The sequence below is a fragment of the Vulpes lagopus genome, chromosome 20 (genome assembly GCF_018345385.1).
Source record: "Vulpes lagopus strain Blue_001 chromosome 20, ASM1834538v1, whole genome shotgun sequence".
Taxonomy (NCBI): Eukaryota; Metazoa; Chordata; class Mammalia; order Carnivora; family Canidae; genus Vulpes; species Vulpes lagopus.
The window spans coordinates 15074824-15091919 of NC_054843.1; the positions used below are offsets into that span (position 1 = coordinate 15074824).

Sequence of the window (17096 nt, forward strand, 5' to 3'; positions counted from 1 at the left end):
CCTGATACAAGACTTAATCCCAAGACCCTGGGATCACAACCTGAGCCAAAGGCAGACGCTCAACCACTGAGCCACCCAGGGATCCCAACATTCAACTGGTCTTATCAGAGTTTCTAACTTTGGTTGTCCTACAAACATCAGCAGAGATCCAGAAGCTGCAGGACTGCATGGAGCATGTACGCTATCAGACAATGCAAATGTTCAGGATACAGAGATGAACAAAACAGGGGCTCTTTTTTTTCTCTCCTCCAAGTGCTCAAAAACTAGCAGAAGAATCAGACATGTAAATAAATAATTACACAATGTATTGTATATAAGAGAGGAATGAATAGAGCGGAGGAGGCTGGGGCAGAGGAGTGTTGACAAAGGGATTACAGAGAAAGGGACATTTGAGTTGAAGTGTAAAGGAAGAGTGAGAACATTCAATGCTGGAGGAATTTTGTAACCTCAATGACTCATGAATATAAGACCAAAATGATGAAAATTCAGGAACCACTTTCCATAAACTTCATATCTTGATGAAATCCTCACATATGAGTCATCATGTGGTATAAGAAAAGAATAAAACTTGATCTTCAGAGAGCTTTTAATGTAATACTAATTCTTTATTTTGGTATAGCAGATTAATTTCACAAGCCTTAAACACATTCTTTTATCCTTACAATAACTGGTTGGTCTTATTCTACCCATTTTGAGATGGAGAAATTTATTAATAGGAAAGTAATTAGGGGCACCTGGGTGGGTCAGTCCAGTAAGCATCTGCCCTCAGCTCAGGTCGTGATCTCAGGGTCCTGGGATGGAGCCCCACATTGGGCTCTCTGCTCAGTGGGGAGCCTGCCTCTCCCTTCCCCTCTACAGCTCCCCCTGTTTGTGCCTACTTGCTGGTTCGCTCTCTCTCTCTCTGTGTGTCAAATGAATAAATAAATAAAATATTTTTAAAAAAACTTTTTTTAAAAGAAAAGTAATTAAAGACAAGACTAACTCACAAGAAATAAATGTTAGCAGCCGAGCAGAGTGTGTAATGATAAGAATGGGTCACATTTGTTCCATTTCACAGGGAAATTCCCAACTGTTCTGATCCATCTAGGCCAGGACACCATGGTTTTCTTTCCCACCTCCTACTTTGACAAGGCGACTATATGGTAGCACAATATGCCACCCCCAAATATGTCACCTTGGCATAATAAGTATTTTGAGTTAAAAGCACATGAGAGGAAGCAAATGTTAAGAAAAGCCCTCTGCCCTCTCCTATTTGCCTAAAAGCATGAGATAAACTTACAAAGGACCCCCTCCTCCAAGAAGTAGAACTAATCACCAAGATGACTTTAGATCCTTGTCAGCCTGGAGATGGCACCAGAGGAAACTACATCACAAACCTTGCTTGAACAAGCATTATCTACCAATAGTTTCCTATTTATCTGTGTTCCTGCAATTTCCTGCCACAAAAACTCAAGAGTCCTTTTTCTTTTCCTTGTCACTTTTCTAAAAATATATTGTTCCTTTGCTAAGATGCTATATAAGCCCAAGTTCTAACCAACCCTATGAGTTACTCACCTCTGAATGCTACAATGCATATGTTAATAAATTTCTGGTGTTTTTCTTGTGTGTTTTTTTTTTTTTTACATATATCAGGCATGTTTTAATCAGACAGGTAAAAGAAAGTCTTCTCTTTTGAATTAAATAAACTATTAATTTATTAATAATAAATTAATTTAATAAATTAAATAAATGATTTAATAGCTAATTAAATAAACTATTCAACTGCTAGATGACTTTAACAGGCTTAAATTTTAAAACAAAAACAAACAAAAAAACAGGCTAAATTTTACATATTTTGAGTTTTGCTCATTCAAAAAACAAGGATTTATAGGGGTACCTCAGTGGCTTAGTTTGTTAAGCAGCAGACTCTTGATTTTGGCTCAGGTCTTGATCTCTGGGTGGGCTTAGAGCCCCACCTCTGACTTTGTGCTGGGCTTGGAGCCTGCTTAAGATTTTCTCTCCCCAGAACATAAAGACTCCTAACTCGGGGAAACGAACTAGGGGTGGTGGAAGGGGAGGAGGGCGGGTGTTGGAGGGGAATGGGTGACGGGCACTGAGGTGGACACTTGACGGGATGAGCACTGGGTGTTTTTCTGTATGTTGGTAAATTGAACACCAATAAAAGTTAATTAAAAAAAAAAAAAAAAAAAAAAAAAAAAAAAAAGATTTTCTCTCCCTCTGCGCCTCCCCCCTTGTGATCTCTCATTCTCTAAAAAGCAAAACAAAATAAAACAACCTAGGATTTATTTAAAGTTTTAAAATGCACTAGTAATATGAGGCTGTTATATTATGTGCAAATATTCTAATATACAACTATAGTATTTTCTTGAAATGCTTTGCATACATACTCAATAGCAACCCAGCCCACCATAACCAGTTTTTAAGGTATGAATGGCCACCTTGACCTGCTCTCATGGATCCTTTCCTGGAAAGGCACAAAAGACCCTTTTTTTCCCTCCAAAATGAAAATCCCTTTAATGAAAATACTGGAGCTTACAGCCAATCCCAGACCAATGAAAAAGTCATATTTTCCACACCCCTAGATCATTTCATTTGTTACTGACGAAGTTCTTGTGAATTGTGAAACAGAGAAACCACTGGTGCTGGAGGCAGGATTATACAGTCTTTGTTTAACATGGTCTCTCTTATTTTAAAAAGGCTAGGAGAGGTTAGAGATGACTTATTCACTCTCATTTCCTCATAAGTAACACTCAGTATTCTGATTTAAAGTTTTAAACCTTGGCAGAGTAGCTCAGGCCCCAGTTGGAGGCCAGCCATGTGGCTGTCCCTCCACTATCCGGCCCTGGTCACCTCCACTCACAGGCTCTCGCAGCCTACATGCGCTGCCCCCTCTTGGGCTCATATGGCCATCGCCTTCATCACTGGGCAGTAAGAGGTAAGAGCAATCTAGGGCTGCTCCGTGCTCTCTCCCTCCTCCATGGGGGAGCACCCCAGAGTTAACCTAACCCAGAAGACCTGAGACTCCCACCATCACCACAATAAGGCTGCCCCCAAGCTACTTTTCTCTTACTAATGTGTCTTTCATCTACCCAATTTATAGGGCCTCAGCCAGAGAACCTAGGAAAGTAGTAGGAAAAAATATTTTCTCTTCCCTGCAAATATTCTACATCTGTCCAGAGCACAAATAAGGACCCAGTACTTTTAGACTGTGGGCTGTCCATGAGCATAACCATTAGTTCCTGAGGGCAAGTGGTTCCTGAGGGCAAGTGGATCTCAAGCACAGTGTGGTGCTGACCCCCTCTGCATCCCGGTCCTTCCTTTCCCTCCCTGGCTCCATTCAGCTGGGCCCATCCCTCCACATCTTCTTCTCATAGTCCCATTGCCCTTCTGCCACCCTTCTCACAGTCTTGGCCCCAAACGTATGAAGTGTTCATAAGTAAGCAACTGAAAATGCTTGCGATGGTGTTTGATTAAAGTCTGGGGATTCCCCAGGGTTCAAGTGAAGGTAAGACAGAAGGAAGGGGAAAGACACAGAAATCAGAGTAATATTCAAGCTAACTCACCTAAAGAGGCAATTGGAGTTCAGAGAAGGAACAGATTGTTTAAATGTAGGATATGTGCCAAGGCCAGAGCTGGGAGGGGATGGAAAAGAGGCATTTAGAGAAGAGAAAGAAATTTATAAATTTGGGGACTGAATGGGATCCTAGAGATCTTGGAGTCTGTCCGCCTGCCACTCCCACAGCTTAGTCCTGGCGGAGAGCCATAGAAGCTAAGATCTAGCTTGGACCACGTGGAGCCCTGTGAGAGACAGGCCTACCAGAGAACATCATTAATGTCAAGAAACGGTGGGAGGACAGGAGGAGGCAGAGAAACATAATTTGTGAATAATGAGCTTCCTCTGACAGGCAGAGCCAGTATTACAATTTTATTAAGTACATAATTCCTGCCCATTAAAGAGCCCATTGTCTTGATGACCTGGGAGACACTAGGGGAACAGATCATTCTTTAAAATGTACTATTTATTTGAACAGCTGATATTGTTTCTTCCCACTCACACGTACATTAGACCTAGTGGGACTTAAATTGCTTTCTCTTAGCGAGGAAGCTACCTCTTGGTTGTAAATTATATGTCTTTGCTCGGACATTAAATCTTTAGGCCACTAGCAAACTACTGAGATTACTATTCCCCCATAATACACTCTCATTCAAATATGTAAAAATACTTTGAGTTCTGGGGAAGAACAGTCCTGTACAAATAAACTCTAAGTGTAGTCAGTCAGAACCCACTCTTGGGTTTAGTGGGAGAGCTGGCATTCTAGATTCCTGAGGCCAAATCTATGTGCCACCTGTCTTGGCAAATAAAATTGCTTTAGTGCACAGCCACACCCAATCATTTAGGTATTATCTATGACTATTTTCCTGCTATAATGGCAGACTTGAGGAGTTGTGAAAGAGACTGGATGGTGTGCAAAGCATAAAATATTTACTATCTGGCCTTCTACCAAGAGTTTGCCAACTCCTGGTTAGTCTCAGTCCTGTTACTACAAAATGTGATTAAGAATACATTCCAGTCCTACCTCATTCCCTCTAATAAACATTTATTGAGCACCTACTGTGTGGTAGTCACGGAAGTAGACACTGAGGGGGCGGGGTGGTGGGGGAGGAGAGTTCAGAGATAAATAAGGCTTCTGCCAAGAAAGAGGTAACATGAGTAATTTCAAGGTGTGTTAAATACTGAGATTAAAGTGGGCTCTGACACTAGGAAGCCAAAATAGGAGAACTTACCAGAAAGGGATAACGCCTTTTGGAGACATCAGACTGCAGCCAAGTGACAAAGACCAAGTAGCAGCTAGCCAATGGGAAGGGCTGAAGGGAAATAGGAGGACTCAAGAGCCCGGGCTGGTAGTCAAAAGCCAACATTTGGCTCCTTCTCTTTGCACGTCCGCCATAACAATCTTTGTGGAGATAATGCACACAGCAGGCAGGGAGACAGGAGTGTCTGGAACTGTTACAGAGTTCCCATAGTTCACTGCACAACAACTTGCTACTTAAAGACTAATGAAGGAAAAAATGAAAACCTTTCTTTTTTTTTTTTTGAAATCTTTCATATCAAACCTGTGCCAAATGAAGCTTCTGTCTCCATGAAATTCTAATAATAATTTTTAAAGCCACCTAGAACTTACTGATAAATAATTCTACTAAAAAAAAAAAAACCATAAACATTTTTTTAATGTACAAAAATCAGGGGATACCCACTATGCAACAGGTGATGACATAAAGCTTTTCCTGTCTCATTTTTGGGCTGCACCCCCAAAACCAAATCAATGAGTGACAAATAGACCCCTAGAAGAACTTCTTTGTAAACCTGTCTAGATGGTGTGAGTTGAAGAGAACAGAAAAGGTCCTACACTCCAGCAGTATCTCTCTCTTCCACCAGCCCCCGTCATGCCTTAAATTGCAGCCCTTTGAGGCACTCCTGAGGGTTAGCACAGTTAATTTTCAAAGGCCATGCACTCTTCAGGAGTATATATTTGGTACCTGAAAGGCATCACATATTAATGTCTTTCCTTTTACCCAGAACACCAGCAGGAATTATTTTTTCTGACTGCTTACTAAAATGTAAAGCCTAAGGGTTTTACTAGGACAAAAAGACCGCAAATCCTGTCAGGGTTTAGGAGGTTAGGAAAGAGCCTGAGCATGAGACATTGCACTGGAAGACTTAAGTGGATATGTTCTAAAAAGAGGGCCAGAGGGAGGCATGAGTGGCTTAGTCCATTAAGCATTGGACTCTTGATTTTGGCTCAGGTCATGATCTCAGGGTTGTGCGATGGAGCCCTGCATCAGGCTCTGCACTCAGCAGGGAGTCTGCTTGAAAGATTCTCTCCCCTTGTCCCTCCTCTCCACTCTGGTCAAGTGCATGCACACACCCTTTCTCTCTGTCAAACAAATAAAACTTAAAAAAAAAAAAAAAAGGCCAGCAAACAGATAAGAAGCATAAAGATTGAGGATTTGTTTTTCCATATGTAGGATCTGTGAATGTGTGTTGGTGTATTTGTGTCTCTATGTTTGACAGGGCCAGGGTTTTCAGAGGGAAGAGAGGTGGGATAGAACCAAAAAGAGGGAGGAACAGGTGGGCAGAGTTTATCAGAGATAAACTTGCCCACATTCCAAATTTTGCTTAGCCATTTTAAAAAAATCATCTTAATTCTGTAGTTAAAGTGTAAATATATGCTAAGCCTGGTGGAGGTATTTCCACGTATTAGCATATACAATGTGAACTATTTGGAGGTGATTTGTGGTCAACAGGAGATGAATATTGGTATTTTTCCATTTTAAGCATCATCCCCTTAGGGTTAGAAAAGGTCTTTTTTTAATGTATTTATATTCCTTGCTTTTTATAAATCTCGTGCCTCCTACCTGATATTGCTTCCACTAGATGCCAATTAATTCTCAGCTCAGTGAGGTTATCACAGTACACTATATCTCAAGTCCTGAAGGGAAGCAATAGAATACCTGTGCATGATCCTCTAAGGGGGACTAAAAACTTCTCTACACCAACTCCCTACAGCTTTTATACAATTGGAGTAAGATTATTAAGGATTCCTTTGTATGTTCATCCTGCCTCCCCAGGGGAGAGTGGGAGGAGGGATCCTCTCCCTTTCTCAAGCTGTCTTAGCTTAGTCTGCTATAACAAAAATATCATAGACTGGGTGGTTTAAACAACAGACATTGACTTCTCACAGCTTTGGAGGCTGTGAAGTCCAAGATCAAGTTGCCAGCCAATTCAGCTCCTGATGAGAGCCCTCTTCCTGGGTTTGTTATCACAGGCGAGTTCTCGCCTATCTCTTCTTCTTCTTTTTTTTTTTTTTTAAGATTTTATTTATTTATTCATGAGAGAGAGAGAGAGAGGCAGAGACACAGGCAGAGGGAGAAGCAGGCTCCATGCAGAGAGCCCGATGCGGGACTCGATCCCAGGACTCCAGGATCATGCCCTGGACCAAAGGCAGGGGCTAAACTGCTGAGCCACCCAGGGATCCCCTCGCCTATCTATTCTTATAAAGACACTAGTCCCACCATGAGGGCTCCATCCTCATGATGTAGTCACCACCCAAAGGCCCTGCCTCCTAATACCATCACACTGGGGATTGGGGCTTCATATAATTTGGGGGAAGACACATTTAGCACATATCACTTTCCAAATGGTTCTTCAAAAGAACCACTGTAGGGACTGGGGTGTCTGGCAGGAGGGGGTATGACATCTCTCCACCCTTACTCCCTCCCCACCAACCCTCATCCCTAGACAGCTGGATGCCAGCTAAGTCAGACCAATACCATTGCCCCACAATGGCATGGGCCCTGAGTGGTGGTTCTTGGGAAAATCAGGCTGGAGTTTCTTGGATTTGTCAGGAGGGACATGGGCAAGGTACCTGACTCTCTGATCTAGCTAAGTCTGATGAGAGCCTGGCTAGAGTTCCTCCTAAGCAAAGTGAAGAGAGGCCCACATCTTCAGACTGTCTGGAGCCCGGTGCTGGGTGTTCTACGGGTTAAATGAGAACTATGCAAGGTAACCATCTTTAGAAGTCTTGAAAGGACCCTATGGATGGGGTCTACTTGACAGGGCAAGAGCATCCTTGGAGAAGAAGCTGTGCGAGGTGTTCCATCAGAGGAAGTTGCTAAGCAGGGCTCATACTCAGTCATCTAGGCACATGGCTTACTTCATAACTAGAAGGACTTTGATAGTCAAAGTCAGGGAATGAGGCAGCATGAGGGCCTTTCGGGTATTCTCACAATCACTCCATGAGAGAAAGTATTGAGTGTACCTTGGGCATCTCTCCTCAGAGGGCCCAAAACACAAAATTGCAACAGTTCCAGCCAACTAAGACTATGCCACTCCTCTCACACTTCCCACCCTCCTACATCCTACCCTGGAGGCATGAGAAACATGCTGATGGAAGAGAAAGGAGTGCAGGAAAGAGCAAAGAAGCTGACCAGATACCCCTTCCCCACTGTGGACTTCCAGGCCCCCCCAGACCCCACAGACCCAAGCTATGGCAGATGGGAGAAGGTTTCTGTTGACCAAAGTACTCTGATAGTACTCCAGGCTGAACTTTCTAGTACTGGAAAACAAAATCTATGTGACAGATATTATCTAGAGGCAAGAAAGGAGAGCTGACAGAGGGCTTGAAAGAGGATTGTCTTCTACTTTGCTCCCTAATATGCCTGGCCTATTCAAAAAATGATTTTTTTATCTAAAGCATACTTTTTCAGCAATGAAATTGGTTTGTCTATTAATCCAACCCTGAAGGAAAGACCCAACAAAAAGATGATGTTTCAAGAAACACCATTAGCATTATATTTAAAATAAGGAAAGAGCTCACAGGGGGCTTCTTTGTGGGCCACCACTCATGCTAGTTTATCACCTGTAGTCTTTCCTGGTGGTGGTGGCAGGTAAGCAGTATGCACATCTAAAAACTGAGTCCTTCATTTAGACTAGCCTCAAGTTTCAAATGCCATTCAGAAAAGGATAAAATAAATCAAATGACTTGATAAATTCACTCAGAATTAGTAGAAATAGGGATGCCTGGTGGCTCAGTTGGTTATGCTAACTCTTGGTTTTGGCTCAGATCATCATCTCATGGGTCCTGAGATCAAGTCCAGCTTGGGCTCAGCACTCAGGGGGAGTCTACTTGAAGATTCTCTCCCTCTGCCCCTCCCCTGACTTGTACACGCAAACACACACACTCTCTCTCAGTCTCTCACTTTCAAATAAATAAATAATTCTTTTTTAAAAAATATTAGAAATAAAAAGAGAAAATGACAGACCCACAGAATGACAGACAGTGTGGGCAGTAATTTCTCTTCACTGTGCTCAGGTTTTCCTGGGTCCTTTTTCTATAAACCAGTCAAGCCTTCCCCATAGACTACAGATGTGAGGGATTCTTGGACTTTACGTCAAGCACTTCTATCACTTATACCACATTGTCTAGGGGACATTTGCATCATTATTTCCAAGAAAATATCTATAAGAAATAGCACTACAAATATTATAAAACTTGTTTCCATCTGAGGCACAAAACATTTTTCCCTAAATCTATAAACTAGAAAATAACATTAAGAAATAAAATTATTTAAAAAAAAAAAAAGAAATAAAATTATTCATATAAATTTTAAATTCACAAGGGAAAGAAAACATTCCTAAAGCTGAATTGTCTAACACAGTGGTCACTGACCACTGTAGCTATTTGGGTTTTTTTTTTTTTTTTAAGATTTATTTATTTATTTTAGAGAGAGAGAGAGAGCAAGAGCGTCTGCATTGGTGGGGGGGGCAGGCAGGGAGCAGTGGCAGAAGAAGAGGAAGAGAGAATCTCAAGTAGACTCCCCACTGAGTGTAGAGCCCGATGGAAGGCTCAATCTCAAGACCCGGAGACCTGAGCCAAATTCAAGACTAAAGCTTAATTGACTGAGCCACCCAGGAGCTCACCCACCTCACTGTAGCTATTGACATTTAAATCAAAGTAAAAATAAATAAATATCCAGTTTCTCCATCACATTAGCCATGTTTCAAGTGTTCAACAGCTACATGTGGCTAGTGGCTACCATATTGGACCTGTAATACGGAACACTGTCATCATTACAGAAAGCAATATTGGACAACGCTGTTCTAGAGTTTCAGAGCCAATCATTTTGACACTGGGAAAACAACTCCTGTTTTCTCTGCATGACTAGATTCTTAATATTTTAATCCTCAGTGAATTTGAGCTTTTGTAAAGTATGAAGGTATATCAGAGGCTTGTAAAAACAGAGTATTATTCTCCATATTAGAGACAGATCAAGTTCCCTTGATAACTTTATTTTTTAAACAGCCTTACAAGGGTCAAAGACGGGCAAAAATCCAGAGTTGCAACACTTTTTCCTAGAAGCTTAATGCCTTTCAGATTGCTTGCAAACCATAAAAATTCAGCACTGGGGAATTTAAAATGTTAAGTTAGTGACCTCATACAATTAGCTGGTTCTCCGAAGCTTTCATGGTTTTTCTGCTAAACACAGAATGCACTTCTTTGTATCACATTCTTTTCCCATATTTGTAATTCTCACTTCCTTTTTACATGATACATGAATTTTAAAATATTAAGGCTACATTACTTACTGACATGAATAGATATATGAGTGCAAGGGTTGAAGAAAAGAGAACTTTCAAGGAAAATTTTTGGAATTCTGTGATCTTACAGACTAATAAACCTAGAGACCTAGTATTTACTTGGAACAAGAACAATTATGAGTTTCAAATGTTTTATATTTTGCTATACAGCTCTTCTTCCCCACAAAAATCAAACTGAATAAATCTTTGTCAGAATTTAAATTTTCCTCTCATTGCTTTCTCTGGAAATACTTGGTAGACTGGGTCATCAAGACCTTACATTCATTGTCTAATGAAAACATGATCAAATCTCAGACATTTTAGCTAATGTCTAGTCCAAATATGTTAATTTGCCTACAGTGGAAAAAAATAGATATTTAACCTGTAGATTCCCATTGTAGTTTTTTAATTTTTTTTTTTTTGAAGGAGAGAAAGAGAACGTGCATGCAGGGCAGGAGGGGCTGAGGAGAGGGAGAGAGAAACTCAAGCAGACTCTGTGCTGACTGGGGATCCCTACATGGGGCTCATCCCAGGATCCCAAGAACATGACTTGAGCTGAAATCAAGAGTCCACCACTTAACTGACTGAGCCACCCAAGCACCCCTTGTATAATGTTTATTGTGGCTACCATTGCATGGTTGTGACAGTCAAACATCTGAAAATAAATTATTATGATAAAGAATGTTATTTTTAAATATATGCAAAATTTATATTTTTAACAAGGCACTTTTTTAAATGGAAGGAGATCATTAATATATTCCTCTATCCTTTCCTACAATTAAAGAAAGACTTAGAGAGACCAACTCTAGAAAATGAATCAATAGTGTTCAACAATTTAGGCAATGCTATTAATTTTCAAAAGTTTACTATGATCCTCATAGGATATTCCAAGACCTAGTCATAATATTGGTATAAAACAAACCACATAGGATATTAGAATTCAGAGAAGGGAAAGAGAAACAAAAGTTTGGGTAAAAATGATGGTAATGGTAAAGACTTTGAATTTCCAGGATAGGAAGCATCCCAAGAAATTCCAGATGAAGTAGGCAGTGAGAAAAGGAAATAACAGGGAAAATGCTGTAATCAGGACTTTTCAGACTTTAAAGTGCAGGGGAGTTACATCTCACCCAAATGAAGCTTTTGACAAAATAAATCTAGATTAGGAACTGAGACTTTGCATTTCTAACAAGCTCCCAGGTTTTGAGTAACAAAGTCAAGGTAGACTCAACTATTATCATCAGTACATAACCCACATTTACACTGATGCTTTGTTATTGAAGACTGACCCTCAGATAGTTTCCCTCATTTGATCATAAATGAATGAAATAGGATTCTGTGAAATATCTTGTCTTATACATCAACTCAAATCTACACCTGTCTCTCCCAAGCTGGATGGCATTAGATATGCCAGTAGTACAAACATTCCATGCTCAAAGAAGTTCGGAAAATGTTAAGTCAAACACAGATAAGTTTCTTTACTATAAGACTCTCAGAGTCTTTAACACAGTGTATATTATGAATCTTCAAGAGGGAGAATTGACCACACATAATGCTTTCTTCCTGGTTAACCTATGAATACTTCCTGGAGAAACTTCCCTACGTGGTGAAGAGCGATGTAATGACAAGTTCTGACGTCTCAGTGGTTCTTAGATTCATAGATACTACTTTGGTCAGTGTAATTAGTGACACATTTTTAAGAGTAAGTCACTGATAAAGGAGTTTTCAAAGATGGTCAAGACACCAGGTTAGAAATAATGATGGTCTTTGTACCAATCAGATGGAGCTCAGCAGAGAATGCTAGTGTAGAAAACCCCAGAAAGAACATGATGCTGACAAAGTACAGAAGGCATGTTATAGAATTAGGATGTGGAAAACCACCTTTTCACATGGCACAGTGTAGCCGTATCCTCTAAGGAAATGATAGTAGCAAACAGGATAGACTAGTCCTCTGCGTACCAAACAGAAAGAGAATGGCTCATCACAAGTAAGAGCAGAAGTGCCCCACCCAGGGACATGGTTTAAATAGAAGATTTTCAGTCGTGCCATACAGTGCCTTGTGATCATTGCCTTTCCATGTGAGGAGCAAGAGGAAATGTTTTCCAGCACAATATGTGGGAAGATTGATCTCATCTCTGCCCAATATGACAACCAGGAGAGATCTTCTAACTATACAAAACACATGAAACCTAACGCTTCAAGAAATACTTCTTGACCTCTCTTTAAACTGGTTTTGTTGAAATAAATAGTAGATTGAAGTTTTGCCTAGGGCAAAGAAGCCTCAACCAAACTGACTTTCCCTTTTACACAAGTGTAGAATTATACGTTTTCCAATTTCACAAGGAAGTAGCAAATATACGCTTATGATAACTGAGTCTACCTGACATCAAAGAACCATCTCATCAAACTGGGATGTAATGGTTCCCAAAATGTAACTGTAACTGAATCACCTGGAGAGCTTGTTAAAACACAGATTCTTGGGACCCACCATGGAGTTCCTGATCCAGTTAGACTAGGATGGAACCTTAGGATTCTCATTTCTAACAAGTTTTCCGTTGATGCTGCCACTGCTGGTTCAAGATCCTTACTTTAAAGAACTCTGCTGGAATGAAAGGAGCCTTAGTGATCACTTGGGCCATCCCCTTTCCCTCACAGATGAAGAGTCTGGGGTATATAAAAGATATTATCCCCTAAGATGGGACCACAAACAGCTCCCCTGACCACAAGTCTGTGTTCCATCTCCACTCCTGTATCGAGAAAAATTGTGAAAGACTTTGATGTGGGCAAAAGATGACCATGTGTCCTGTCCATCTACTCTTCTAATGTATCTTTGCTTCCACTGCCTTTCAGCTGTTTTACAACCCTGAAAGTTGTAGAGAACTGATCGTAATGCAAATGATTATTTTGTGAAGAAACGCAAGTGACTTGAGATCTGTGAAATACAATTGGCTGTTGGGCTGTCAGTACTCACCAACCATGCATCATATGTAATACGAGACAGCATTCTCAATCACCTGTGTGTGTGCGTGTGTGTGCGTGTGTGGAGGTACTTTCAACACCCTCTTGAATTTGTAACAGTTTAGTGCTTTTTGAATGGCAAAATAAGGATCTCCAAAAATCTGCAATAAAATCTCTGGCAAAAGTCAAAACCAACTTTTTCCATATTCTGGAAATTAACCAAAGAATTACAAAATTCCAAGTCATGTTTATCAAGAAAAAATGGCTGAATCTTGGTAAGAACCCTCTTTCCCTCCCCAGCTACATGGTAGCCTAGTGGGCCAAATATTTCATACCTGTGAGAGCTGGGCAAACCAGCAACCTAACTGAAGAGGACAGAATGGGTTTGGAACTTCCCAAAAGCCCCATAATTGCCAACATTTGACCAGCTTATGGCAAGCTTATTGAAAATCCCCATTCTGAGGATGTGTCTTTATTTCACCTGACTCAGATCAGGCTCTGTACCAACATCCCTGATTCTAGGGAATTTGAAAGAAAAAAAAAAAAAATCGGTAGCAATTGTTTAACATTGCAGCTGTCTGAGATGATGTTACTGAATGAAGCTAGTCAAAACACCTGAAAAGAACAACAGGGGAATTTGAGGTCCATAAGGGACTTTGAAAAGCTCACATGCTTTCTTGGAAGTCTAGAACACCATGTGCAGGGGTGTGCATACACAGAAAAGACCTTAAAAGGTCCTAATCTCTCATCTCTACCTTGCCTTGAGGCTCTGCACAAGCTGAGGCAGAGTTGTGAACTGCCAGCAAGATAACTGAAGATCTAGCCCAACACACACAGGCTGGGAGAGTTATTAGTTCAAAGTGTTTATGGAAATCTCTGTCTAATCATTAGCTGACCACCAAGCTAACCAGGCAGAGACTTCAATGGCCACATACGACAAAGAACACAGGCTTTACAGAAAGAGTGCAGGAAAGTCACTAAGCACATGAATAAGCAAACAGCAACCACATAACAAAAACAAAAAACATCAATGACAACAAACCCTGGGGAAAGCATCTGATTTCCAGAGCTGCGACAATATATTGCTTAAAACGGAAAAATATGAGACACACAAAGAAATAGGAATGTATAGCCCACACAAAAGAAAACAACCAGTCAATTCTCCCTAACATAGTCCAGACTTTGGACTTCTTAAACAAAGACTTTAAATCACCTAATGAACCAAAGGAAACTATGTTTAAAGCACTAAAGGAAAGTATGGGAACAATTCAAAAATACAATCAAGACATCAATTCCATTTACAAAAGAAAAAAATAGAAATAAATTTTTTGAAGCACAAAATTTGTATACTGAAACTCTACAAAATGTCAGTGAAAGAAAGAATATCTCAATAAATGAGAAAACATCCCATATTTATGAATCAGAAGGCACTGTTGTTGTTAAGATGGCAATATTCCACAAATTGATCTATGCATTCAACTCAATCCCTCTCAAAGTACCAGCTGCTATTTTTTTGCGGAATTTGGCATGCTGATCTTAAAATTTATATGGAAAAAGAATATTCAAAGCAATTAAAAAGATTAAGAAACAAACAAACAAAAAAAAAAGATTAAGAAACATGTAGGATTTTTTTTTTTTTTGAGAGAGAGAGAGAGTGTGTAAGCATAAGCACACCAGCAGAGGTGGGGAGGTGCAAGGGAGGGGCAGAGGGAGAGAGAAAATCTTAAGCAGGCTGGACACCCAGTGTGGAGTCCAACACACCACTCCATCTCATGACCTGAGCCAAAATCAAGAATCAGATGCTTAACCAACTGAGCCACCCGGGCATCCAAAAACTTGTAGGATTTAGACTTCTCAGTTTCAAAAGTATTTACTACAAAGCTACAATAATAAAGTAGTAAAGACAATTTGGTACTGGCATAATTCAATGGATAAACAATAATCTTTCACTCTCTTGGATCCTTGCTTCCAAGATAACGAAGAAAAGAAGGAATAATGGTCATGCCAGAAAGGGCTCTGGCCAAGTGCAGCCTGTTTGTTGCACCAACTGCACCCATTGTATGCCCAAGGCAAGGCCATTAAGAAGTTTATTTGGGCAGCCCAGGTGGCTCAGTGGTTTAGCGCCACCTTCAGCCCAGGGCCTGATCCTGGAGACCGAGGATCGAGTCCCACGTTGGGCTCCCTGCATGGAGCCTGCTTCTCCCTCTGCCTTTGTCTCTGCTTCTCTCTCTGTGTCTCTCATGAATAAATAAATAAAATCTTAAAAAAAAAAAAAAGAGTTTGTTATTCAAAACATAGCAGAGGCTGCTGCCATCAGGGACATTTCCAAAGCAAGTGTCTTTGATGTTATATGCTTCCCAATGTGAAACTACTTCCCTGTATGAGCTGCGCCGTTCACAGCAAGGTAGTCAGGAATTGCTCTCCTGAAACATGGAAGGACCAAACACTCCTACGCCGATTGAGACCCAAGGGTGCTACCCCAAGACTTCCAACAAAGCCCATGTGAGGAGCTAAGTCCTTAAGGACTGAGGAAACACTGTTCTCTGGGGGAAAAAAACATAAAATGGAGAGTATACTTTAAATACATACACACATAACAACAACAACAACAATCTTTTCAACAAAAAGTATTGGAACAACTGATGCAAAGGAATAACAATTGAACCCCCTACCTCACACTCTATATAAAATTAGCTATATATTTACAAATATTGTCTCCCATTCTACAGGCTGTCTTTTCATTTTGCCGAACATGTCCCTGGTAATTAAACTGCAAGGCCAAATGTGTCTTCTCCACAAAAGCAACACTATTTGTATATCAGCCACTTGGGGGTAGAATTCACTTGGGTAAGCTAATCTAGGAGCAATTTTGGAAGATATGTAAGAAATGGCAACTGCATTCCTACTTCCAAAGGACGAGTTTATACACAAACTTAGATCAGACCCATTCTTCTGTTCTTCAAAGATTGTTTTACGTGTGTCCTTCTTTCCACTGCGGTGTTTAATCAGATCTATGCTGCTTTCCTACAGAAAACTCCTGAACATATGTTCTGCAAATTTACCTCCTATCACCCAGGGTAGAGAGGAAGATGGAGCAGGGGTTTTCCTGAATGTGTAGCAATTGTAATGACTCATACTACTTCCTTATTCTAACCCTTTCTATCAGTGAGGTGGAGAAAGCTCACAGGCCTGGGGGAAACCATCTTTACTTAGAGGGTCCTCTTGGTGTAGTGATTGCTTTTTGTTTTCCTTTTGCCACAAGACAAAGCAAGGAAATAAAAAATGCAGACCAAAGTAGAGAGAGCTTAAAACTATAGGACAACAAGAGTCATCTGTAAAATAAATGTAACATATATTGAAATGAATTCCTTAGTATATACCATTGAGAAAGTCAAACTCAGCATATTTCTTTTTTTGTGTGGTCAGGTACTAAATGGTTCTTTCATTATACAAGGCCAATAAAGAGAACAGCGGTGAAGAAAAGAGGAGGGAGGAGTGCAAAGAAGGGTAAGTGTGAACATAGTTTTCCAGCATGGGTAGTCCAGATAGTATCTCAGTTCCCCAAACACTGTTTGCTTTGTAATTTCTTTGCATTACTCTTTCAGATGTTTTCTCTCTGAATGGCTAGAAGTCAACAGCTCCAGACTGTAAATCTGTCTGTTAAAGCAAAGCACTCAAGTCCTTTCCTATTCTCACTACTCATAAAAAAGAGAAATAATTGAGGGTTTTATACCTTAAGAGATTTCTCGAAGCTTTGCACAGAGATTAAACATCAGCAATTATGTAAAGCTATTCATAACTTAAAACTTAGGGGAAAGAAGCCAAGCCGTTGAGGAAACCAGAGCCAAAAAAGGATTGCTGTTTAGTTCACTGAACCATGCTGTTTTGAAATACTATAATTCAGATCAGTCAATGAAATTTGTTTGCTTAAAATTTCCTTTTCTTTATTAAAAAAGGACCTAGGGTAGGGAAGGCATGAGCTGCCATCCCATAAAATAGGCGT

General features: G+C 40.4%; 1 pseudogene; it reads left to right on the forward strand.

Annotated features, from left to right (window-relative positions):
- The first annotated feature begins 2815 nt into the window (after positions 1-2815).
- LOC121479349 lies at positions 2816-15766 on the forward strand (annotated as a pseudogene).
- The last annotated feature ends 1330 nt before the right edge of the window (positions 15767-17096 follow it).